At 50.7% G+C, this 20,141-nt stretch overlaps 1 long non-coding RNA gene across 1 annotated transcript; it reads left to right on the top strand.

Annotated features, from left to right (window-relative positions):
* The first annotated feature begins 3,551 nt into the window (after positions 1–3,551).
* Positions 3,552–19,668, top strand: LOC111770004 (uncharacterized). The gene is made up of 3 exons (XR_002802899.2): positions 3,552–3,875; positions 17,934–18,057; positions 18,270–19,668. It is a non-coding gene; the product is annotated as an uncharacterized lncRNA (long non-coding RNA).
* Positions 19,669–20,141: the final 473 nt, after the last annotated feature.

Below are 20,141 nucleotides of genomic sequence, written 5' to 3'. Positions count from 1 at the left end.
AAACAAAAATAAAACTATGTTATTACCCAAAATGCTTCTCATTGTTCTTAACAGAAATGCTGGTGCCCTCTCACCACCTGCAAGGCCCTGTATATTCTGAGCCATGCCCACTCCACCCATCTCATGGGGAGCCACTCTCCCCCTTTCCCACCCAACACACTGGTCCCCTCTCGGTTTCTACAACACACCAAGCCCTTCCCACCTTGGGGTTTCTGCCAGTGCCTGGAATGACCTTTCTTCATTCTCCATGGCCAGCCCCCAGGAGGTCCTTAGAGAAGGCTTCACTGACCTCTCTATCTAAAGGATTCTTCTCACCCCGCCTTGAAACTCATCACCATGTTTATTTCCTTCTCAGCTCTTACCACAAGTGAAATATCTTGGCAGTTTCTCTCTTTGTTTCTTTATTACCCCTACTAGGCTGTGAGCTCCATGAGGACAGAGTCTGTGTCTATCCACATCACAACAGTGTCCCCACCACTCAGCGTAGTGCCTGCCACATAGTAGAAGCTCAATAAACGTTTGTTGAGCGCATAATACATAGCAAGAGCACCTCCCACCAGGGTCCAGAAGTTCCCTGTGCCCCCAGTAACATAACCTCATCCCACCACACTCACTGCCCAGCCAGTCACATGCTCTCAACACATAGCTCCGCCAGGCCACTGTCACTTTTAGCTGCAGCTCTCTCTCCACGCTGACTCCTGAGAAAGCTGCAGAAGCAGAGAAAGTGTCCTCCATGCCTTTGTGTCCTCTAGGCCCAGGACAGTGCCTGCACTGGGCAGGTGCACTGGAAAGGTTGATGATGATGCAAAACTCCACTTCAAAACAGTATCGCAGACAGGTGGAGGGGCCGGCAGAAACCCGCTGGAGTCATCTCAGAGTCACATGAAGGATCTTCGAGAAATCAAGGAGAATGTTCACAAGGCCAGAAGATAAATAATGTATTGATTTTTCAAGAAAAGGAGACAGTCAGAGTCAATCCCAAGAAAAATTCTAGACGTTCTTATTAACTGGTCAGTTGGCAACTAATTTACAAAAAATGAGGCAATTACCAAGATCTAATGTCCATCCCCAGAGAATGTAAGGTGAAATTATTCTAATTTCCTTTTTGACAAGGTGCCCGTACTTGGGACTGATAATATCTGTATTTTAGACAAGTGTTCATTCAACAAATATGTATGGAGGGGCCACCATATGCAGACTTTGTGCAGACCCTGCAGATGCAGCATGAATAAAACAGGCAGACCCCACATCCTGGTGGGACCTTCACGAGGTGTGAGGCCCAGCCAGCACACAGCTGGGTGACACATACAGTACGATCCATGGCGATGAGCTCATGGAGAAAAACCAAAGCAAGCCAGGGAGATAGGCTGCCTGGGAGGGAGGTCAGTGCATCTGGTGGGGTCGAAAGACCTTGCACAGAGCACGTCTTGGTCAAGACTGCAGGAGGTGGGGGAGGGAGCCACACAGGAACCTGGGCCTTGAGCCTCCCAGGCGGAGGAAACAGCAGGTGCTTGGCCAAGGCCTGCGCTAGGCTGCGTAAGGAACAGCAGGCCTGATTGGCTGAAGCAGAGACAGCGAGATGGAAGCGGGAGGAGAGGAAGGTGAGGGAGGGAGGGGCAGGAGGGCCTTGTGAGGGTTTGGTTTGACTGACAGTGTATAAGGCTTGTAGCCGGGTTCTACCTTAGCACGGCAACCGCGAGTCACGCAAGACAGGAGAACACGCCCTTTAAACGGTTCCTAGAAACAGTAATAAGTGAATGAGGTGAAAGCTAGCCTTTGAAATCAAAGACCTGGCTCCAATACACAACTCCTACAACCCAACAATTCCACTCCTAGGTAGATACCCAACAGAAAAATGAACCAGTTTCGCCAAAAGGCTTGTTCCAGAACGTTCACAGCAGCACTGTTCACAATTGCCAGAAATGCCCGTCAACAGAAGAATGGAAAGCACATTGTAGAGTACCCACACCACGGGTTACTCTGCAGCAAAGAGAGTGAGTGATACACAACTTCACATTCATGCGATCGAATGTGTGAATCTCACAAACAGAATGGGAGGGAAAGAAGCCAGAAACAAGGATTCTATACTGTATGATTCCACTCACATAAAGTTAAAAAATGGGTAAAACCAGTCTCTGCTGTTGGCAGTTAGGACAGTGGGGGCTTAGCTCTGGGTCTGAGTGCTGAGTACATGAGAATGTTCAGCTCGTGAAAACTCATCACGTAGCACAGGTCTGAGCTGTGTAGCTGTCTGTTTTATGCTACACTTCAAAAAGTTACTAAGAAACATAAGCACTTCAGGTTAGACAAAACCAATAAATTAATACCACTGATTTAAAAAAAAAAACAAAAGACTGGGTTGGTTCAAGTTCTATTACCTATCAGCAGAGTCACTGGCCACACCACAGGTTCTCAGTATTCTTATATCTAGAGAGAGACCCTCCATAAAACCCACTGATCTGTCACAGAGAAACTGGGACAGTCCAATGAGAAATGCACAGAAGAGTCCTTTAGAAAATAACTCGCATGATAATAACGTTGGTCGTTGCTGACAAAGCCTCACCCCGGGAGTGCTGGAGAACTGGAGAAGTCTCTGGAGGTGGGCCACACGCTCAGTTCTTGCCGCATTCTCTTAAGGCTTTATAAATGACTTGGTGAAGACTAAGAAGGTGAACCCCTTTCTCCCAAAGGTTGAGAAATGACTGATGGGCAGAATCAAAACCAGCTTAACCAACTGGAAGACTGGGACAAAACCAACAGAAGAAATTCAGCAGGGAGAATGCTAACATCACACAGTGAGGTTCAAACCATACATTGCATCACCATTGCTCCAGCACAGGGACAAATAATTTGGTGACCAGTTGACCCTCCTGTAAAATATAGGACTGTTTTGACAGGAATAGGAACGTGGGTCAGGAGAAGGGGCCCCTCTTCAGTCCTCCGTGTAGAGCAGCGCACACCTGGCACCCTAAGTCCAGCTCAGGGGTCCACCCTGCCCTGTCCCAGCCCACACTGATGGCAACGAGACGTGTTTGGCAGAACGTTAGCAAGGTGCTGGCAAGTGAGGGTGGATATGGTCTACGCCACCCTTCACCCCAAGCTCGGGCTCCTGAGGGTGGTGACGAGGACACCAGACTTCTCTAACTCCCCTTGACGTGAGAGCCATCATCCATCACCCTCCACCAATGCCTCAGTTTGCCTCAGCGGAGATGGGGCTGTAGCAAGCCCCCAGGCAGACTGGGAAGGGGGTTGGCTCTATTATCCACCTCTGGTTCCAGTCTCATGAAGAAGTCTCATGAAGCCTGGTTCATCATATGATATGATATGGGGGCAAAGCAGGAGACGTTGGTGGCCAATGCCTGAAACAACCAGTCACAACCCAAACTCCTTCCCTTGGACTACACATGCTACTGTTTTCACACACAGCCATGTTGTTAGGGAAAGGGGACGCCTGAGTCAGCCTTTGTGACATACCCACATACCCTGAGGTCACCCCCAGATCCAGGCATTCACATGAGAGTCATAACTGCGGTGACTCAGGCTTGCAGCTCACTGACCCCAGCAGGAGGCAGATGGGGAAGAAGAGGAAGCTGGGACAGGTGGGCCAGAGGGTGACCACCAGGCTGTGGCCCTGGTCCCAGGTGGGGAGGTCAGCAGTCCAGTATCCAAGGTGCAAAATTCAGCTCCACTCAGCCTAGATCAACATCCAGATGGGACCAACCTGGAGCAGGACACCAGACAGTGGCTGGGGACAGAGCGAGAGGGTCCAGTATATGGAGAAGTGTCAAGAGAGTTAGGGCCCCAGCCAAGAAAATGGAGGTGTTGCAAGACTCCAGGACCTGGGACACTGTAAGAGTTGATCGCTCCATCCATTGGTGAGTTGTGAGTCCCACCACATGACCAGAGCCTCAGAGATCGTGCTCAGCGGGGAGCTGAGGAAGGCTAGGACAAGGCGGACATTAGGTCACCCAGCATTGAGGGCAGCAGGCTTAAAGGCAGGGAGTAGAGGCAGGGGCTCTCCTGCTGGCCCTGTTCACATGGAGCCAGGGCCTTGACAGGATCTGCCAGGTACAGCAAGGCTTCCGGAAATGGCACTGACCCGGCTCAGGCCAGAGACCTGGTCCTCCTCCCAAACCCTGTCACTGGCTGCACATACTACCTTCCACCTGGTTATTGAAACCTCCCTCCAGGAAGCTGGCCGTGCAAAGGAAAGCCCAATCACATCTGTTGGCCACAGGGAGGAAGGCCTGCAGCGGGCATCTTAGGAAAGCCATTCTTAGAGGTATACATGACACAGCCCTTCCCACCATCCTACAGAGCTACCCTCCTCTGGCTCCCAGCATCCACTCCCCTCACCCAACTCCAGCACTCCAGCACCTCGGCAAACGGTCACCTTGCAGAAGATGCCGGGGGAAACAGTTCTTTCCCACTGCTTGCTCTTTAAAACCCACTCCTATTTTTTCATCCCAACTCTAGAGCATTTCCAAAACTTACATTGACTTTCCCACATCAGTTGCTTTTAACCATGTCTTCCGGTTGCCCATTCCAAACAGAAAACTCAAGATCCTCGATTTCCCCTGGACATCAGGATTAGGTTCCAGGTTGCTCCGTGGTGGTGGATGTTGCTGTTTTGTTACTTTTGTGCACGTTAAAATTTTAAAAATCATAGCAAAGGTTGGCGTCTGTCGTTGCGCGTGCTGAGGCCTCACAATGCTTGCTGTCGTAGACGGGCTGATTACCCAACTCCATTTATCAAAGTGTCACTTCCCTGACAGGCCCTAATAAATATCCTGCCAGAGACCCCGCACCTGGCAGCCGTGCCACTCGGCAACACGCCGCTAACCTAATTTGCTAATTGCTGCTTTCCCCATTAATTTTAGTCCTGTCTTGTTTGGTGTTGACATGGAGGAAAAAGAAATAGGGTGGAAAAAACAGACAAGAAAGAAAATATCTCGGGGTCCCCCAGCATCCACCCCGCCCTTCCACTCCTTCACACAACCACTCACTCGCACTCACACCTAAATACCGACTTCTTTCCTCTCTCTTTTTCTCACCCTGGCTGAAGGAGATTAAACATTTAAAGGTGCAGGGCCAGATTTCCCAAAAATCAAGACACACGCCTGATAACGGGATAAAAGGTTTGACAATGGGGCCATCGTAGAAATACAAGGGACCAATAGTTCCTGAACCTAAAGTCATTCAATCAATATCATTGCTTTTGGTAGAGAAAAGATCAAATAAGGCATCACAGGGGTTAACAAGTCCAGCCCATGCATCCTTTCACATGGCTATGTCCCAGAGCCCTCCAGTCCTGGGGTCCCTCACTCCTGCCCCTCCCTGTGTCACAGTGAAGTTCTGCCTCCCTTTTGGTCTCATTCTAAGGATTGATGTCCAGATAACAGCACAGGACAATACCTAAGGACGGAACTTCCCAGTCAAGACTGACTCTGCTGGTCACCCGGGCTAGCCACACCCCAATTCCTTCAAAAGACCCCAATGATGGAGAGGTTTCCTTGTGGGCTGTTGTGAGTATAGATCATTACAAATGAGCTCAGTGTATTCAAAGTCCTGTTGAAGAGACAAAGGCAGGAATGAGGAGGATGCCAGCCAAGGGTGAAAAGGAAGGGAGACACTGTCTTCTCAAGACCAACAAAAGTTCCCATCTGAAAAAGGGGGATGGCTGACTCACTAACCCAGGGGTCTGAAGGTGACCTCCTCCTCCATCTTGGTACATGTGAACCTTAGGCATTTGGTGGTGTCCCACGTTGGACAGAGTGAACACGTCCACAGATTCCATTTACCTCGTGTTCTTCCTCATTGTAGATTTCATTACGGGCAGACCAGCAACAGCAGACAAGACAGTGCAGTGGCACTAAAATTTTTTGGTTTTAAATTGACAAACCTAATGCATGCTTCCGGAAAAATTCACACCTTCAGAACAGTCCGAAGAAGAAGCCAAAAATCTCTTGGCATCCCGATACTCAGAGACACCCATCAACATCCAGCCCTTTTATTATTTACGCACACCCACAGGAGTGCGTGTTATTTCATACATGGACCATGCTACCTTGTTTTTTACTCACTTACCGAAGAGATCTTTCTGTGCCACTGAAAATATATCTCCATCATCATTTTTAACCATTTTATTAGGATCTATTTAGCTAGTTCCATGTGGATAGACATTTAAGTTATTTTCTTTCTTTTCTCTTCCTGTCCACAGTGCTGTGATGAATAGCCTTGTAGCTACACCTTTGCACATTTGTCCAGTTATTACCTTAGGATAAACGACCAGAGGTAGGAGCACCAGCCTCAATGGTGCAGACATTTAAGATTCAGATAAACTTTCTGACCTCGTGCCCCTAGGGAAGGTATATGAATTTACATTGACCCCTGCGGTGCATGAGAGTGTCACTTCCCTACGACCTTGAAGAAATCAGTTATTTTTAATTTGTAATCATTGCCAATCTTCCAGATAACAAATGATCTGCTTCTATTTGCATTTCTTGGGTTGTTTGTGAAGTTTGGTGTGTTTTTATGCTTGTAGGACATTCAGATTTTGTGAATTGCCTGTCCCTAACCTTTGCTTATTTTTCTGTTAGAGTATTTGTCTCTTTTGTTAATTTACAGAAACTTTTTATATATTAAGGATACTGTTCTTTTGCCATGTACAAATTTTTCATATGTCCTCCCTACCAGTTCATTATTTCAACTTTCTCTATAGTTTTTGTACACGATAGTGTGAACTATCATGAAAAATTGCCCATAGTGAAATCTATAATAAGGAAGTAAACAAGATAATTAGAATCTGTGGACATATTCACCCTGTCCAATGTGGGACACCACCAGATGCCCAAGGCTCACACGTGCCAAGATGGAGGAGATTGCCTTCAGGCCTCTGGGAGAGACAGCCCTAAAATCTGTCTTCTCCCTGTCTCTGGCCTCATGCTCCTCTGCTCCTTCCCTTTTGAATCAGATGCCAGCTACAGGGCAAAACAAAGACATTTAGACACTCCTAATTCCACTAAGTCAGTGACAGCAAGAAAGAGAGAGAGATACATCTGGGCTTGCTTGATCAAAGCAGTCAATAAAACCCCCTGGGGACTCCAAAGATGTCAAGATGTCATCTCCTTTCCTTTCACCACAGTCTAGAATGGGGGTGGCAACCTTTTTCTTAAAAGGCCAGATAGTAAATCACTTTGGCTTTGAGGGCTGTATGATCTCTGTGGCTTCCACTCAACTCTGCCATTTGAAAGCAATCACAGACAATATGTGAACAGATGGGCATGGCTGCAGTCCAATAAAACTCTATAGTCTGCCAACCTCTGGTCTAGAATTCTGAAGTGGAAAGAAGAGAGGATTAAACCCACATTAATGATAGCAGTGGCCTCTGGTTATCAAGAGGGCCTAACCCAACAGCGCACCTTCTGAGAACCACACAATCAGACCCCACACCCCCATTCAACATCATGCCAAAGTGGAGACCTGCTGGTGGCTAAGGACAGGGCTGCTGCATGTGGTTGCCCAGGCTGTGCACTGCACAAATCCAGAAGGTGCCATTCACATATACTGTGATATGAATGGTGCCCTCCTTGAGTTGGACAATGTGTCAGCCCTGCCTGAGGGTCACCAAAGAGTCCCGTATTTGTGAGGAAGATTCACTGGCTGGCAAGGGGCGGGGCGGGGGGGGGGGGGTCGGTACATGGACTCTATTTCACTATTTCAAATACTTGGTGGACAAGAGTGTCTCCCCCACGATAGGGGCTGTGAGCCACTGCTTCTTTGGGAATAGTGTGATGAGGGCTTCCACATTCCAAAGTTTGAGGATGAGGGGAGCCAGCCCTGGAGGGTCCCTTGAAGGAGTGGATCAGGGACTGTGGGGAGCTACGGGGACTAAAGAGAAACTGTTTCTGCTGAAGCTTAAAAGGAATGTGACTTGGGGCAGAAGGCTGCCTGGCCCCAAAGCCCCTCTACTGTGAGCCCCCTGCTCTCGGCCCCTGGTTGATCAGGGACCCAAGAGGAGCAGGGGCCTCTGGAAGTATCCAGCCCCTCACCCCACCCAAGGAGTGTGGAGCATGTCTGGGGAGGAGGAGGCATCCACCGGCCTCACGGGCTGCAGGACCCGGCCTCTCAGAGCCAGCACAGGAACCACGCCCCCCCCCCCCCCTCCCCGGAACTCAACTGGCCCCAAAAGGCCCCAGAGCCAGCCGCAGCTGCCCCGATCCCTCCCAGAGTAAGCCTGCTGCCCAGATCTCAGCCGTGAACTCCGGTGAGCTTCCTTCCAACAGCTACAGATGAACAAAATATTGCCCTGTTCCCAGTTACGTTAAAAGGGCCTAGTAAAGAATAATGGCAAAGATGCCCGCAGCCAAAAGCTGCTCTAGATGGCCCTTTAAGCGAGATTTACGGCAGGCATTTAGCAGTGTCCCTGGGACGTTTGCTGGCACCGATCGGTCGGAAGGATGTGCGTGGCGCCTCCCCGGGCCAGCAGGCAGGGCCATCCTTCATTCCGGGCAGCTCTGCCTGCCCCCGCGTGGTCCGGCTCCCCCACGGGCCCTGCCCGAGTCCATTAGGCCCCTGCCTGGGCTGCCTGCTAATAATTCCGGCTGTCAGGTGCCTCGGGACGAGGCCAGCTAAAAGCCTGTCCTGACCCAGCGGCTGGGAGGCCGTGAGGCATGCTGGGATCTGAGAAACTGAGGCAGGGACAGGGGTGGAAGCACAGAAGACAGAGGTAGTGGGCGTCCCTGGAGAACCCCTGTTGATTTTTTCGTTCACTGTGTATTTATTGAGCCCCTACAATACGCTGGGAAGAGAAGTGCACAAAACTAGCATGTTTGTTCCTGCCCTTGTGAACCTCAGTATCCAGAGGGGAAGAGCAATCTTAAAGTATCAACGACAATCAAATGCGGTAATGGCTTTCATAAGGAGAGCCCAAGGTGGGAGCAAGTAAGTCCAGGCTGGGGGCCATCCCTGAGGACGCGGGGTTTCCCTAAACGGGAAGCCTGTGCTGTCCAACATGGCAGCCACCAGCCTCACGTGGGTCCTGAGGGCTCCGCCTGGGGCCCCCCGCCGACTGCCACGAGCTTCAGCGCGAACGCACGCTGAATTCCAAAGACTCCAAAATACGAGAGGAAGAATGCAAAATAGCTCATCAGTAATTTTTATACTGATTATGTGTTGAAATGATAACATTTGGGATATAGTGGGTTAGGTAAAATATATTATCAAAGGTAATTCACCTATTTCTTTTTACTTTATTCATGTGACTACTAGAACATTTAAAAGTGCATAGGGGCTGGCCCAGGTGCGCAGCAGTTAAGTTCCCACGTTCTGCTTTGGTGGCCCAGGGTTTGCTGGTTTGGATCCACGGTGCAGACCTAGCATCATTTCGCAAGCCATGTTGTGGCAGGGGTCCCACATATAAAGGAGAGGAAGATGGGCACAGATGGTAGCTCAGGGCCAGTCCTTCTCAGCAAAAAAAAAAAAAAAAAAAAAAAAAAAAAGAGGAGGATTAGTGGCAAATGTTAGCCCAGGGCTAATCTTCCTCAAAAAATAAAAAGTGCATAGATGACTCCCATATGTGTGGCTGGCATAGTATTTCTATTGCACACCATCATCTAAATGATGAACAGGGGTTAGCCCACTGAGGGGGTTTGGAGTGCAGACCAGCAACTGAAGGTTTGGTAATAAAATCCACCCTACTAAGAGAAAGTCAAAAGTGTGGATCCAGCAAATAAGCTGGGCTCCAGGTGGAGAAACTGAGGCAGAAGCCCCCCTGCCAGCTTGCACGAGCCCACTGCGTGTGTGGAGCAGACTGTCAACTCGGTGGGTAAGCTGTAAAGCCCGCAGCAGCATGGTGGGTCTCTGGCTGCACACTTCCCTCCAGGTCCCACCAAAGGGTTCTGCCTCAGTTTCCTCCTACCTTCTGGCTCCAGCATTCTGACCTTCGGCTGCCCTGTGAGCTGGACTCCCTCTCACCTCAGCTCTTCCATTCTCTGCAGCACCCACCGTGTGCCTGCAGATGTGGCTTAGCTTCTCTGCCAGAGAGGTGAGCAGTGCCGCTTGTTGGATGCATAGTTACCCTTTCCAGCCACAGCAATTTGAGGACTTATCGTGAGCCTGCCCTGTGCTCTGTACAGTCATGAGCTGCATAATGACCTTTCAGTCAAAATGGACTGCATGTACGACGGTGGTCCCATAAGATTAGCACCATACAGTCCAGGTGTGTAATAGGCTATTCCATCTAGCTTTGGGTAAGTGCACTGTGATGTTCGCACAAGGACACATTTCTCAGAACGTATCCCCATCACCAAGCAACGCGTGTCTGTACTTCACCTGCATCTTTGTTTAAGCCCCCAAAGAGCCTATCATACAGGTATCCAGTGGTTAAGCACACAATGGAAACACTTCCTTCCCCGTTAAGAAATTTGGGTGTCTACTTCCATCCTTCATTTCCCAAACACAAAGAACACCTAGAACAAAAATGTCAAATAGGTTTTATTTCGTATGACACCTCCAGCAGATTGGTAGTGAGCGCCTAAAGCACTGTGTTGAGAAGGATTCCGAGGAATGATTGACCACGTCTGCTATAGAAGTATGCTTTGCTTGGTAATTGTCATTCTTGGTCTAGGTTTAGGTCAAATCCCACAATCATTAGTAGGACAGTGTCCAAAGCAGACCCATGTCCTGGAATAGACTTTACATGGCTCATGGGAGCATATGAGGATTTCACTTGACAGCAGGGAGACATTATGACATATCCTCAAATAGTATACCCGGATCTCGGGCTGTATTAAGAGAGGTTCCAACGGGAGAGTGTTGCTTGTCCATGCCAATCAGACTGCACCTAGACCACACACTTTAGAGGGACATAAGTACGGCGAGGATGCTTAGAAAAGTACAAGAAGCTTGGAGAAAGAACTGTCTTTGTGTGAAGGCCAGTAGAAAGAACTGGGAGCTGAACCCAGAGACCCAGGCGGCATGAGCATTTTCTTCTATATGGATTCAGACTGGACTAGTTCAACAAACATTTAGTAAGCACCTACTATGTGCCTCGCACCATGCCAGGCTCTGGGCATACAAGAGGGAATGTGGGATATCTTCCGTTGGCCCCTCCAGATCTAATTGCTCCCTTCTGCTCTACACTCCAAGAGGATGACCTTGATGAAATGCGTCAACAGACTCTCTTCCCCTCTGGCTTCCAGTTGGGCTCAGCCAATAGGCAGTCAGAAGGCAAGAGGGGAGTGAGGGCTTGGTATTTGCCAAGTTGCTTTGGGTTGGCTGGACCAACCCAAGGCCTCAGCTCCTGTCGGGCGGCCCTCTCCTCACTGCTCCCTCGGAGGTCCAGGATCACTTCCATCCTCTGCCCTTCAGTCATTGGGCTAGTGACAGCTTCTTAGTGGCACCAGCCCTGGGGTGCTGCACCAGCCTTTAGTGACTCCTTTAGACCCCTCTGCACTCTTGTTAATAGTCCCTTTATTAATCTTAAACTATGGGATTCAAGTGTGACATCTATTTCTTGGCAGGAATAAAACAAGCTTAGTGCCCGCCTTAATGGATCTTATCATTGGTAAAGAAGACTAGACTGGTGATAAACAGGGAAACAAGCAAGTATAGTTACCAATTGTGTAAGTGTCATAAAGTTAATAACTTGGCACAGTAAACGGCAGGGGATGGGGGTGCCAAATAAAAGGGGGGAGTCAGGGAGGCTCCTGAGGATGCAGCATTGAAGCTGAGATCTGAAGGATGAGAATTACCTGAGTGAAGAGTTCGTCTGATGTAATCTAAGACCAAGGGGATAGGGAAGAATTGACCTCCAAAACTTCTCCAATCTGGAGAAAGCAGCCTAAGGAGATGGCGAGCTCTCCCTCAGAGATGCTTTTGTAGACGCTGGAGGGTTCCTCGGTGGTTGCAATACCAGAACAAGGATTCGTCTCCTGGAGAAAGGGCAGCACCAGTGATGTGCTGGGGCCAGCTGGTCCTTCGAGGGTCTCCCCATCCCTCTCGTGCCCACCCTGAATCTGGGCACCATGCCACACTCCTGCCAGCTGCATGGGTTAGGAGAACAGAGATATAAGAGTACTAAATTGTATGTGACAGAAGAAAATGAGCAAAATTACCACCATTCTACACCAGTTCCATGGAGGCAAGAGGAAGAAATGAGTGCCAAGTCCGTGAGTAAAAAGAGATTTTAATACACGGTAACTCTGTCCACTGCATACAAGGGCCCTCAGGTGTCTAGAATCTTCCCCCAATCTCTAAGACATAAGAGAGAAGGACAGAGAAAACTCTTGAAATAAGCAGAGGACCAAGGATCCCCTTCTTCCTCTAAAGTCGGAATCTCAGGGATCTGGTGTTTCCAGCCCTGGATGCCCATTCAAATCACTCAGAAGACTTTCTAGAAGTACCAATGCCAGGCCCCGAGCCCCAAAAGAGTTGAAAGGGCTGAAGCCAGCAAGAGAAAGACCAGGGCATCCCAGGGGACTGTTGGAGTGGCATCGAGCTAAAGAACAGTCTCTGAGTTATCGTCAAAGTTTAAAGTGAGTAAGGATCCCTCGGGTGCTTGAAACTCATGGATTCCCAGTCTCCGCTCCAAAGGGTCTCACTCCACATGTCTTAGATGGGGTCTCGGAATCTGCACACTTCATGAGCTCTGACGTGGATTGCAAAAAACACCGTTTGGGGAAAACTGCTAACTACGCAGATTAGCCCCAGGGATGACCTCTAACACTTCACCCTCACTTGAGAGTCTGGGGGACGTCAGCACCTGGGGAGAGGGAGCAGCTGGACAGGCATCATCCTGGAATCTTCAGTTTGGGGAAATAAAACCATATGCATAGAGCGCAGTGGCTAGACCGAGGAGAAGCTTGAAAACTGGAACAGCTGATTCCTGGTGGGTGGAGAAGGGTTAGGGAGGTGGAGAACAAGGACTTTAGAGCGAAGAAGTGAGGTCAAGAGGAGGAGAAGGTGACCATTCATGCTTTCACCCCACTGCAGTTGTATGCGAAGGCGAGGAAGAAAGGGCAGACGACTTTGGCCCTTGAAATTCAGAAGTGAACCAACTCAGAGCTCTTACTTTTCCGGGCATTTTAGACTCACGTAATCATGTAATTACCAGGACAACATGAGAGGAAATGAGTATTATTCCCATATGATGTAACAGACAACTGAGGCTCAGAGAGGAGTACTGATGGCCCACACCACACTGCTGGGGCCTGTGCTACCCGAAGGACTTAAGCACAGAGGTGGCTGACTGCAGGACCAGCTCTCGCTTGATCACTCCAGCCCTTCTCAAAAAGAACTGAAAGAACTTGACAGCATCACTGTAGGAAAGGAGACAAGGAATCTGAACTCCGTAAATAGAACTCCTCAGAGGAGGAAAAGACCCCGTGAAGAATGGGGTCAAGGGAATTATAGCTAGGAAAAATGAACAGATGTGCTTTCTTTCTTCCACAGACATTTGAGTGCTTAATCTATACCAGCTCTCTCCTAAACGCTGAGGACACAAAAGTGAGCAAGAAAAACACAGTCCTTAACTTCATAAGGTTTACATCTAGACCAGGATGACTAATTAATGACATTCACCCCATCACTTCCCCTTCCTGCATCCCTGACAGACATCACTAATCAATCCTAGCCTCCTTTTTACTGATCCTCAATTCCTCAAATTCCTGTTCAAGTGGCTGTCACCAATCAGTTGAGGGCAGGCATGTGGGATGAATACTCTGCTGTCCCTGATTTGGACTTTTGAGTTTAGACAAGGATTTTCTAAGTACCTACTACATGTCAAACACACTGGGAATTTGTGAAGTGTGAGGTCCTCGAGTCATAGATGAGGAGACTGATGTCCAGAGAGGACCAAGCTAACAGGACTCTGTAATGACCCGGGTCTGTTGTATGGAGCCCGTTCATCAGTGCTCAGAGTACAGGAGCAGGAGTTTGCAAAGCAGGTCAGAGATCTGCTGGGGAGAATCGCTACACTACTGGATGCCTGAGGGCCACAGCCTCCTGTGCCAGGCTGGGCTTCCTCCCCCTGTCCAGCCTCTGCCCTGAGCTCCTGCTTCTCTGGTCCTGCACTCCCCTGAGCATCTTCAGGAAGCAGGGCATGAGAAGGAACCTGCAGGTTCCCTTCCTGCCTCGTCCACTCAACATGGAGGAGAGGAGGCAGGAGGGCCGTTGATGGACCCGGGCCGTAGGCATGCCCAGTCATGCAGCCAGGCTCTTGGTCAAGCCTCAGCATCGTCCAGCATCCACCATCCCTGAGCAATGGCTCCCAAACTGTGCTGCTCATTAGGATCCCCTTCAAAGCTTCGAAAACTCCCGCTGCCCGGCCCCATCCCAGGGCAATTACATCAGAACTTCATGAGACTCTGCATCACTGTTTTTAAATCTCCCCGAGTGATTCCAGCATGCAGCCAAGTTTTGAGACCGCTGTCCCAGACTGTCCTGCTCCCGCCACCTCCCCTTCGAGGGCCCTGGGAAGACAGAGCTGCCGGCAACTTGTTCAGAGTCAAGTCAGCTCTGTGAGGTGACGGCCGAGGCAAAGACAGGCCACCAGCCTGCCAGCTGCTCACCCTCCAAACCCCAACCCCTGCCGGGCTGAGTGCCTAGCCATGCCAGGCCTGCTCCCCAAGGCGCCCCGTCCTCCCAATAAAAACAGGCGGCCAGAGTTCAGGGCCCGCTGGCGTTCTCCCGGTAAGCACCTTTTGTTCCGGGCTCAGAGCTGTTAATTAAAGAGCCGTGATTAATGAGGAAGCACTCCTGGTCCCCATCTAGGATGAGACTTCCTGGGGATGCTGACTTTGCTGGAGGAATCTGCAGTCAGAATCCAACTGGAGCTATTTATAGTTCAGGCTCCGCTGGGGTTGGGAGGAAGGTGCCCATCCTCCTCCCTCCCCCCACCACGTCATGATGGAACATAGGGGTGGAAATACTTATGGAGGAAGGATTTTTAAAGGAGTAAATCTTACACGTGTGCATTCATATTAACTCACATGAACTTTCATTCCCTCGACGTATATTTATTGAATGCCTACTAAGCGCCGGGCTCCAGGCCAGTGGATACGGCTGCGTCTCTGATTAAGATGAGATGGCCCCTGTTCTGGTAGAGTTTTCACTCCAGGGGAAGAGTCCTTACCCAGGAAGTCTACAAGTACGTGTGCAATTGGAAACAGAGGCAAGAGCTCGGCAGGCGTGGCCCCTGTCTCCGTGCCAGTGTGGAAGAAAGGATGCAATACACCCACATCACAGCGCTGACAGCAAATCACTGCCACTCTCACCTTCAGTGAGGAAACAGCCTCGGGCATATTCAGGGAGTCAAAGGCCCACAAATAGCGTACGGCAGGGTCCAGATTCAAACCAGTCTGGCTTCCCAAACCCATTTCCTCTTCTTCCCGGGCACACAGCCGGATGACATTTCCCAGTCTCCCTTAGGGTTGCACATAGGCATGTGACTGAGTCCCAGCCGATGGAATGAGAGGAGGGATGTGTGCCGCTCCCAGGGGTGGCCCACACCAAACCCCCACGCACTGCCCTCCGGGCTCTGGCTGATGGAATCCAGGCTGACCCTGGATTGAAGGGGCAGAGTCCCATCAACCTAGATCCCCAAATGGCTTTGCAGAGCAGGCCCTCCCCGGACCCCGCCACCACGTGGACTTCATGTGAGAAGAAATAAACTTCATTATGCCGAGCCCCTGGGTGTCAGGGTTTCCCTGTTACAGCAGCCAGCATCGCCTAAACTAACAGAGCAGATCTGCCTGCTCCAAACACCGTATCGACTGCCGCTTAGAAACAGTCGGTGACCCCTGGAACATTTTGTGAATGGTCACCACTGGGGGTGAAGGGCAAAGACACTCAACGTCCTTCTCAGTCAGGCCTTGCTCACAGAATCGCTGCAAGTCAGCCCTGAAACGCCCCCAGCCCTGGTCCTACCTCCTCACCCCTCTTGTGCTGGAACCAAGGGGGTCCATCCTTGCACTAGCTGGACCAAAAACTTAAAAACCACCTGCAAACTGGCAGCAGTTCAAAGAGGGAAGGGCGTGCAGAGGAGGAACCTGAGTCAGTGAGCAGCTCAGGGGCTGCCGAATCGGCCAACCCGGAGCCACCTGACGTCCAGACGTCTCAACATCCCAGCTAACAGCTTGTCCTCATTGTTTAAGGCGATTTTAATTGAGGTTTTGTTGTTTGTAGCAAAAGGCTTTCTGACTCCTCTAGGAGACCAAACACACAACATCTCTGGGATTCTGTTTCCTCAGCTGTAAAATGGGAACATCATTCTTGTTCTTCAATGAGGATTTCTGGTAATGAGACAATCGGAATAACCAAGCCCGCCTTGCAAGATTTTTGTGGGGACCACACGAGCCTGCCCTTTACAGAGCTATTCATGTTGAAGAGCCGTTTGCAAAGCTGCTGCTCTCCCTTTGGAGCTGCCAGTGCCCACAGAGTTTATTTTCCTCAAGAGTTTTCACACCTTTAGTAGATACCAAACTCTCCGCTTATGTGAAATGATACTCAACAGACAGTCTCTGTCCCATGTGGACATAACAGGATGACAGTTGTGCTGTTTCCAAGCCCAGCAGGTTTCTAAGGAGGCTGGTCAAGAGGCAGCCTTGTCCAGCTTTGTCCTGCTAAGTTCCACAAGGAGATGGGTTACGTGCGTCTGTGAAAGCTGCCCTGATCGTCCTATTCAAGGAGAGGAATTTATGGGAATTGATATGAGAGAAGTAGAAAGAGGGAGCAGTCGAATGCTGTGCACCATGGGTGTGATCCCGTCCCCAGCTGTGATGGTGAATTTAATGTGTCAATTTGACTGGGCTGGGGGATGCCCAGAGAGCAGGTAAAACACTGTTTCTGGATGTGTCTGTGAAGGGGTTTCTGGAAGAGACCAGCATTTGTATCAGCAGACTGAATAAAGAAGATGGCCCTCACCAGTGGGGGTGGGCCTCATTCCATCTGTTGAAGGCCTGAATAGACCACAAAGGTGGAGGAAGCGTGAATTTGCTCTGCTTGTGCTGGGACATCCATCTTCTCCTCTCGGACATCATGCTCCTGGTTCTGGGGCCTTCAGACTCGGACCAGGACTTACACTGTCAGCTACCCTTGGTCTCAGGCCTCCGGGTTTGGACTGGAGCTACCCGACCAGCTTTCCTGGGCCTCCAGCCTGCAGACAGCAGATTGCGGGACATCTCAGCCTCCATAATCCTGTGAGCCAATCGCTCATAATAAATCTTTTTCTGTAAATCTGTATCTATCCTATTGGTTCTGCTTCTCTGGAGAACCCTGACTAAGACACTAGCACCCCAAGACTTCAGTAAAATGAACCCATCCCCTCAATTCCTGGTAAGAGTTGCAAACAAGGGGCTGACTTTCTGAACTTTGTGGCAAGGAGGCCATGTGTAAGGACAGATGCAGAACTCAAAGGCGCCAGAGTGTTGGAGGCAGAGAGGCCCAGAGAGGAGCAGTAACTTCCCCAAGGTCACACAGCACTTAAGGACAAAGCAGGGATTCGAACGCAGCGTGCTTGCTTCCAGTGCAGTGCCTTTCACACGCAATAGCTGCTGTGTCCTCGGTCACCCCGACACTCCTGCCACCCACTTTCCTTCCCTGCTTCCCAGCCTTGTCCCCAGGGAGGTCTCTTATCCCAGTGTTTGGGAACTGAGAGCCCACAGGGCCAGGAGACTAGGTGAGGCTGAGCCCTGTTTGGTGCCCAGAATCTGTGTGGGGGTGCACAGGGCGCCTGCATGCACACACATGTTCACACACTCCTGCTGGGCTGCTCTCCCTGATCCCCTTGGAACTGTCCGAGGTGCTGGCCCTGCCCTGGGAACCCCCCTGGAATGAACTCCACTCTGAGCTCCACCGCGCTGCTCCAGGTACAGGGTTTTCCCATGACAGCTCCCTTTCTCCTTAAGCAGCTCCAGCTCTTGCTTTCTGGACAGGTGAGGCTGGCCGTGGGCTTGAGAATGATGATTGTAAGACCCCTGTCTCAGGTCAGGATCCTCCAGAGGCAGACCCTGAGACCAGCATCTGAGAAGAAGTGGTTTATCCGGGAGGCGGTCCCAGGTAAGGTGCCAGGTGTAGGAGAGTGACACAGGGAAGGGAAGATAGTTGATAGCGTCCAGTCACGAGCTAGGAACCCCCGTGGGCAATGGGTTCAATCCACTGGGAACCTCTAGGAGATGGGGTAGGACAAGCCTCAGAATTGTCCCAGTGGAAGGGCAAGGGAGTTGGGGAGCCAGCGTATTTATCCACCAACTCCCATCCTCCTTGGCCAGGGGCTGCTCCCCAGGATGCTGACCGTCAGCACTTCCGGCCCTCCCCACACGCTGTCTGAGGGAACGCCTCTGTCAGAAAGGGAGTAAGACTCCACGGGTGGAACCAGGATCTGGAGAACACACAGGTGGAGCACCCACAGCATCTGCTCAGCTCCCATCCATCCTTCCACACCTGCCAGCCTGGACCTCCCTGAAGGACCGTCCACCCACCCTCTTAAAGGCCGTGTGGTTTCCAACAACACGCATAACCCCTGAAGCCTCAGTTCCCTTCTCTGTAACATGGGGTTAACGGGGCTCGGGCCACACAGTTGTAGTGAAGGTTGGGTAAGATAATGTGTGCATCACTTCTAGCACAGTCCCTGGCGCTCAGTAAACACCTGAAAAATGTTGCCCATCCCCCAGGCTGTCACACACGGCTGTGGAGTTTGACCCCTGTGCCCGGGCACTAGCCATCAAAGTGTCCAGTGCAGCTGGAGTCAGGCCTGGGTTCCATCCCCAAGCCATGCACCTCGATGGGGCTGCATTGGCTCAGAAGGAGGAACACCTCTTTCTCATTGGCCACCCAAAGTGGACACCTGTTAGTCACCTATTTGCCTTGAGATGGTGCCTTTTTCTAATCCTCACAAGGGTGGTATATGGGCTGCCAGTGGCCCTGATTCTTATTATTGGAGTTATTATTACTGCTCCTATTACAGGCTAATTAATTCACAGAAGGTGTCCATTAAAGCACAAGAAATGGAGGCCAGTGTTTCAGTAACTGTTTTGCCTGACCAGAGGCATTTCTCTAGCAGGTTAGGACAATTTAAGAAATTATTTTGGTCAAGGACTGTCCACCCCTCTACATGGCAGGGATCACGGCAGATCCCCCTACCTCACGGCCCTGAAGGAGCAAAGGGGACAGCTGGCTGTGGGGGCGCTTGGGTCTGTGAGCTGTGTGCCATCCACAACCAGTTGGACAAAGAGAAAGGTGATTTAATGAACTGCCAAGGAAATACTTTACCCACAACTTCCGTTCTCTTCTGGCTCTGCGCCCTTGGTTCCCAGGGGGCCTAGATGCGATCCTTCAAACTCCTTGGAAAAGATCTATACAACGGAAGAGAGAGAAAGGAAGACATGAGAGGGAGCTGATCAACATTGTCACTGTGCCAACTTCTCCCCTGTTCCAGCTCGCCATCCTGAGGGCTCCATCTATACCCATTCCTGCTCTGTAGAACCCAGCCGAGCCCCGCACACACGGTCCTTCTGCTCTCCTTGGTCATTAAGTGCTCATCAGTCCTTTCCCATGGACCAAGGGCCCCCGCTCCACTCCTCCAATCTCTTTATGTTCACCCTGAGCCTCCTCAAAATCCCTGTGCTCATTGTTCAAGGATTCAGACAGACCATATTACCTCTGCAAACAGCATAAGTTTCCTTTTTTGCCAGCCTGAGGCCTTGAGTGTGTCTGGAGTTCAAAACTTATTCTGTTTTGCAGTTGAACGAGACCTTCTCAATTTTCTTCCCCGGACCCCCAAAAGTCCTCATGAAGCCATCTCCCTGAAATCCCGTCATGAGAGCTTCCTGGAGTTCCCCGCACTGTGCACACGGAGATGTGCCTCCCTGCCCTCCAGCAGCAGCCCCAGCTCTGCACCGCCAAGGAGACCGGAGCGCTAAGGAGGAAGCACAGTGCTCACCCGGGGGGACTCACGCTGTCCTCACGGAACTACCCGCCTGCTGCTGTCCTCAGCCAAAACTCCTGCTCTGTCCCTGGCAGGCTGGCTGGAACAGCTTCCACCGTTGGTCCAGCACAACTAAATAGGGCATCAGGGCAGGGCTGAGCCCCTCCCTGCCAACCACCCACCCCACAGACCAGCCCCCCTTCGCCCATCCCCTGTA

Source organism: Equus caballus, chromosome 22, assembly GCF_041296265.1.
Source record: "Equus caballus isolate H_3958 breed thoroughbred chromosome 22, TB-T2T, whole genome shotgun sequence".
Classification (NCBI taxonomy): domain Eukaryota; kingdom Metazoa; phylum Chordata; class Mammalia; order Perissodactyla; family Equidae; genus Equus; species Equus caballus.
This window is presented reverse-complemented; position numbering and strand designations above follow the sequence as displayed.